Genomic DNA, 7,250 nt, shown 5'->3' with positions numbered 1-7,250 from the left:
GTTGTATACTTATCTTTTTTGTTTCATGCACAAGGACCCCAGGTCCCGCTCTCCTGCAGAATTTTGTAACTTCTCACCAATTAAAGAGTAATTTGTTTTTTTTATATTTCCTGCCAAAGTGGATCGCCTCATACTTACCCATGTTATACTCCATTCAACAAATGCTTGCCCATGCAGTTAGTCTGTCTATGTCCCTTTGCAGATCTTTTGTATCCTCCTCACAACTTGCTTTTCCAAACATCTTTGTATCATCAGCAAACTTGACTACATTACACTCGGTCCCTTCATCCACGTCAATAATGTAAATTGTAAATATTTGAGGCCCCAACATGGATCCCTGATCCACCCCACTAGGTACCGTTTGCCAACCGGATTATACATTGCCCCAGCCCCTTATGCAGTAACCTTATCGAATGTCTTCTAGAAATTGAAATACATGACATCCACTGGTTCCCCATTATCCAGCCTTCTACCCTGCGTGTTGCACCCTCAAAGAGCTCCAGCACATTTGTCAAATGTGATTTCCCTTTCATGAAACCATGCTGACTCTGCATGACCATATTATGCTTTTCCAAATGTCCTGCTCATGCGTCCTTAAGAATGGACTCCAGCATTTTCCCAACAACAGATGTTAGACTGAATGGTCCATAGTTTCCTGCTTTCTGTGTATCTCCTTTTTAAAATAGGGGCGTTATATTTGCAGTTTTCAAATCCATTGGGACCTCTCCGCATTCGAGGGAATTTTCGTAGATTACCACCAATATATCCACTATCTCTGCAGTCACTTATTTTAAGACCCTAGGATGCAAGCCATCAGTTCCAGGTGACTTGTCTACCTTTAGTCCCATTATTTTACCAAATACTTTTTCTTTAGTGATAGAGATTGTTTTAAGTTCCTCCCTCCCTGGAGCCCCCTGATTGTCCATTATTGCGATGTTTTTATTGTTTGCTACCGTGAAGACCGATACAAAATATATATTTAAAATCTCCACTATTTCCCTGTTCCCTATTATTAATTCCCCAGTCTCATCCTCTAAGGGACAATGTTTACTTTAGCTACTCTCTTACTTTTTATGTACCTGTAGGAGCTCTTACTATCTGATTTAACATGTCTTGCTAGTTTACTCTCATATTCTATCTTCCCTTTCTTTATTAATTTTTTAGTCGTACTTTCTTGGATTTTTAAATTCCCAATCCACTCGCCTCCCATCAATCTTGGCCACTTTGTATGCCATTGTTTTAAATTTTATACCGTCCTTTACTTCCTTAGTTAGACACTATGCTTCTCCATTCTCTTAACGTCTTTTCTTTTCACGGGAATAAATTTTTCTTGAGACTTATGAAATATCTTCTTAAATGTCTGCCACTGCTTATCAACCATCTTACATTTTAATCTATTTTTCCAGTCCACTTTTCTAATTCTGCCTTCATACCTTTCTAATCGTCTTCATTTAACTTCAGGATATTGGTTTGATATCCAACTTGCTCACCCTCCAACTGAATTTAAAATTCAACCCTTCCATGATCTCTCTTTCCTCGAGGATCCCTTACTACGAGATCATTTATTAATCCTAACTCATTACACAGTACCAGATCCAGGATAGCTTGCTACCTGATTGGTTCTGTAACATACTGTTGAATGAAAACACTCTATCAACATTTCTTCAAGGCTACCTTGGGCAATTTCATTTGTGGGAGTAGACTGAGTCCCGGGAGTGGGGTGAAAAGCAGACCTGCAAATTCAAGGAATTTAAGACGGCCAGTGTGATTTCCTGGGCTCATTTCCATCACCTGGTCGGGACCGAGAGGAATTTTCCCAGATTTATTCCGCAATTGGCCTGGGTTTTTATCTGTTTTTTTGCCTCTCCCAGGAGATCGCACGGCTCCAGATGGGGAGACCTCTGCTATGTGACATCGCAGGTAAGGCAGCTACATGATTGGTAGTGATAGCGGGATAAATGTTTCTTTTAAATTAACATATAGCATATAACTGCATTCTAAAAACTGACTATATTTGTTTAACTAATTGAATAAAGAATATATGGTAAATAATTTGATTAACATTAAACTAATTCATTAAATTAAATAATGGTGAAACAGGAGCTGCTGAAATATGTGGGAGCTTCTGAAAGTTTTGGTCCAGGGCGATTACATCTGCGGTAAGTGTCTGCGAATCGACAAAATTCGATTCCAAGTTGAGGAGCTGGAGTCCGAGCTGCAGACATCGCGAGACATCAGGACAGGAGCAAGTTACCAGGACCTTTTCCTCCAGGAGGCAGCTACACCGTGTAAATTAAATACTTTAGAATTGGCACGTAGTCAGGGACAGGAGGGTGTGAATGCGAGTGAGGCAGGTACGGGGATCCAGGAGTTAGTATTGCTGGAGCCTCAGTCCCTGCACTTCTCCAATAGATTTGAAGTTCTTGAAACGCTTGTGGACAAGGGTGCAGACTGCGGGGTGGAATAGCAGATTGACCAAGGCACCGTGGTGCATAATGCCGTTGAAGTCAGGTGAGTAAAGAGGAAAGAACATGCCATCTTTGTGCGGGGCAACATCAGAGAGCGCGGCAGAGGGAGGGAGCGGGGTAGGAGGGAAGATGCAGGACAGAAGGAGGGAGCGGGAGCGGGGCAGAGGAAGGAAGCGGGAGCGGGGCAGAGGGAGGGAGCGGGAGCGGGGCAGAGGGAGGGAGGAAGAGTGAGGGAGGAAGAGGGAGTGAGGAAGAGGGAGAGAGGGAGGAAGGGGGAGGGAGGGAGGAAGGGGGAGGGAGGGAAGTTTCTGTGCTGGGGCCCCAGCTGTTTACATTGTACATTAATGATTTGGACGAGGGGATTAAATGTAATATCTCCAAATTTGCGGATGAAACTAAGTTGGATGGCAATGTGAGCTGTGAGGAGGATGCTATGAGGCTGCAAAGCGACCTGGATAGGGTAGGTGAGTGGGCAAATGCATGGCAGATGAAGTATAATGTGGATAAGTGTGAGGTTATCCACTTTGGTGGAAAAAACAGAGAGACAGACTATTATCTGAATGGTGACAGATTAGGAAAAGGGGAGGTGCAAAGAGACCTGGGTGTCATGATACATCAGTCATTGAAGGTTGGCATGCAGGTACAGCAGGCGGTTTAGAAAGCAAATGGCATGTTGGCCTTCATAGCGAGGGGATTTGAGTACAGGGGCAGGGAGGTGTTGCTACAGCTGTACAAGGCCTTGGTAGAGGCCACACCTGGAGTATTGTGTACAGTTTTGGTCTCCAAACTTGAGGAAGGACATTCTTGCTATTGAAGGATTGCAGCGAAGGTTCACCAGACTGATTCCCGGGATGACGGGACTGACCTATCAAGAAAGACTGGATCAACTGGGCTTGTATTCACTGGAGTTCAGAAGAATGAGAGGGGACCTCATAGAAACGTTTAAAATTCTGATGGGTTTAGACAGGTTAGATGCAGGAAGAATGTTCCCAATGTTGGGGAAGTCCAGAACCAGTGGTCACAGTCTCAGGATAAGCAGTAAGCCATTTAGGACCGAGATGATGAGAAACTTCTTCACCCGGAGAGTGGCGAACCTGTGGAATTCTCTACCACAAAAAGTTGTTGAGGCCAATTCACTAAATATATTCAAAAAGGAGTTAGATGTAGTCCTTACTACTCGGGGGATCAAGGGGTTTGGCGAGAAAACAGGAATGGGGTACTGAAGTTGCATGTTCAGCCATGAACTCATTGAATGGTGGTGCAGGCTAGAAGGGCCGAATGGCCTACTCCTGCACCTATTTTCTATGTTTCTATTTTTCTATGAAAGTGGTTGTGGTAGGGAACATTAATTTTAGGGGGATAGATAGGGTTCTCTGCAACCTAGAGCATGGGTCCTGAAGATTTTGTTTCATACCCGGTGCCAGGATAAAGGACAACACTTCCGGGCTGGAGAAGTAGTTTTAGTGGGAGGGGGAGGGTCCATTTGTCGTGTTGCACGTAGGTACTAATGACATAGGTAGGACTAAGAAAGAGTTTCTGCTGAGAGAGTTTGAAAAGCTAGGTACTAAATGGGAAAACAGAACCACAAAGCTAATAATCTCTGCATTATTACCTGAGCCACGAGCAAACTGGCATTGGGTCAGTCGAATCAGGGAGATAAATACGTGGCTCAGAGGTTGGTGTCGAAGAAGTGGGTTTCGATTCTTGGGGCACTGGCACCAATACTCGAGAAAGAGAGAGCTGTTCCGTGGGGACAGACTAAACCTGAACTATGCTGGGAGCACAATTCTCGTGAATCGAATAACCAGGGAGGTAGATAGGGCTTTAAAGTAAATAATGGGGGAGAGGTTCACAATAAAGTGAAATCCAGAATGCTAGAGAAAAGAAAAGGAAGCAATGCAGGAAACTGACTGTGGTAATGATACACAGTTTACGTCAGGAAGGGATAGAGCATACAAACAAAAAACTGTTCTTGCAAATAGGGTCCAGGTAAGAAAAAATAGCGATGAGACAAATAGGGCAATCGTACAAAATAATGTTGAGATGTCTAATAATGCTAAAAATACTAATCTAAAAGCACTGTATCTGAGTGCACGAAGCATCCGTAATAAGGTACATGAATTAGCAGCGCAAATAGATGTAAATGGATACGATATAGTTGCAATTACGGCACATGGTTGCTGGGTGATCAGGGCTGTGAATTCGATCGCCCAGGATATTCGATATTTCGCAAAATGGAAAAGGGGATGGTGTGGCGTTGTTAGTAAAGGATGAAATCCGATTAAGAGTGAGAAAGGATATTGGCTCAGAAAATCAAGATGTAGAATCAGTCCAGGTGGAGCTAGGCAACACCAAGGGGCAGAAAACATTGGTGAAAGTTATCTATAGGCCTCTAAACAATGGTGGTAATGTAGGGGATGGCATCAAACAGGATATTAGAGATGCGTGTAACAAGGGTACTACAGTAAACGTAGGTGACTTTAACCTGCATTTAGACTGGCCAAACCAAATTAGCAATAATACTGTGGAAGATAAATTCCTGGAGTGTATACGAGGTGTTTTCTTTCGACCTATATGTTGAGCAGCCTATGCGGAAACAGGCACCATACCCAATTTTATATATTTCCATGAGATCCACTCTCATCCTTCTAAACTCCAGTGAATACAGGCCCGGACGATCCAGTCTCTCCTTATATGTCTGTCCTGCCATCCCGGGAATCAGTCTGGTGAACCTTCGCTGCACTCTCTCAATAGCAAGAACGTCCTTCCTCAGATTAGGAGACCGAAACTGAACACAATATTCCAGGAGAAACCTCACCAAGGCCCTGTACAAGTGCAGTAAGACCTCCCTGCGCCTATACTCAAATCCCCTAGCTATGAAGGCCAACATGCCATTTACCATCACAACAGATTAGGTATTGTGCAATGAGAAGAGATTAATTAAGTCTTGTTGTGCGGAGTCCTTTAGGGAAGAGTGACGGGGAGAGAGAAAACAGGTAATTATAAACCGGTTAGCCTGACATCAGTAGTGGGGGGAAATGTTGGAATCAATTGTTAAAGATGAAATAGCAGCGCATTTGGAAAGCAATGATAGGATCGGTCCAAGTCAGCATGGATTTATGAAAGGGAAATCAGGCTTGACAAATCTTCTGGATTTTTTGAGGATGTAACTAGTAGAGTGAACAAGGGAGAACCAGTGGACGTGGTGTATTTGGACTTTCAAAAGATTTTGACAAAGTCCCACACAAGAGATTCGTGTGCGAAATTAAAGCACAAGGTATTGGAGGTAATGTACTGATGTGGATAGAGAATTCGTTTCCAGACAGGAAGCAAAGAGTCGGGATAAACGGGTACTTTTCAGAATAGCAGGCAGTGACTGGTGGGATGCCGCAGGGCTCAGTGCTGGGACCCCAGCTATTTACAATGTACATCAATGATTAGATGAACGAATTGAGTGTAATATCTCCAAGTTTGCAGATGACACTAAGCTGGGTGGTGGTGTGAGATTTGTGGAGAATGCTAAGAGGCTGCAGGCTGACTTGGACTGGTTAGGTGAGTGGGCAAATGCACGGCAGATGCAGTATCATTTGGATAAATGTGAGGTAATGCACTTTGGTGGCAAGAACACGAAGGCAGAATGTTATCTGTATGGCGGCAGATTAGGAAAAGTGGAGGTGCAACGAGACCTGGGTGTCTTGGTACATCAGTCATTGAAAGCTGGCATGCAGGAACAGCAGGCGGTGAAGAAGGTAAATGCCATGTTGGCCTTCATATCTAGGGGATTTGAGTATAGGAGCAGGGAGGTCTTACTGCACTTGTACAGGGCCTTGGTGAGGTTTCACCTGGAATATTGTGTTCAGTTTCGGTTTTCTAATCTGAGGAAGGACGTTCTTGCTATTGAGAGAGTGTAGCAAAGAGTCACCAGACTGATTCCCGGGATGGCAGGACAGACATATGAGGAGAGACTGGATCGTCTGGGCCTGTAATCACTGGAGTTTAGAAGGATTAGAGTGGATCTCATGGAAATATATAAAATTCTGACGGGATTGGACAGGTTAGATGCAGGAAGACTGTTACGATGTTGGGGAAGTCCAGAACCAGGGGTACACAGTCTAAGGATAAGATGTAAGCCATTTAGGACTGAGATGAGGAGAAACGTCTTCACTCAGAGAGTTGTTGATCTGCGGAATTCTCTAAAGCAGAGAGTTGTTCATGACAGTTCATTGGATATATTCAAGAGGGAGTTAGATATGGTCCTTACGGCTAAATGGAGCAAGGGGTATGGAGAGAAAGCGGGAAAGGGGTACTGAGGAGAATGATCAGCCATGATCTTATTCAATGATGGTGCAGGTTCGAACGGCCGAATGGCCTACTCCTGCACCCATTTGCTATGTTTCTATGTTGCTATAACATGATTGAATTCTTTATTAAATGGAAAGTGAAGTAGTCCAATCCGAAATTAGGGTCCTAAATCTAAACAAAGCAAACTACGAAGGTATGAGAAATTAATTGGCTATGATAGAATGTGCAGATTCATTAAAAGGCATGGTGGTGGATATACAATTTCTATCATTTAAGGAACGAATGCATGATTTGTCACATTTATACATTCCTTTCTGGCGCATAAACACAAAAGTAAAAGTGACCCAACCATGGCTAACAAAATAAATTAAGGATGGTATTAGATCTAAAAAGAAGTCATACGAAGTTGCCAGAAAAAGTAGCAAGCCTGAGGATTGGGAAAAGTTTAGCATTCAACAAAAAAGAACCAAAAGATTGATT

Source organism: Pristiophorus japonicus, chromosome 23, assembly GCF_044704955.1.
Source record: "Pristiophorus japonicus isolate sPriJap1 chromosome 23, sPriJap1.hap1, whole genome shotgun sequence".
NCBI classification, from domain to species: Eukaryota; Metazoa; Chordata; class Chondrichthyes; family Pristiophoridae; genus Pristiophorus; species Pristiophorus japonicus.
The sequence above is the reverse complement of the archived record's forward strand: the minus strand, read 5'-3'. Positions refer to the sequence as shown.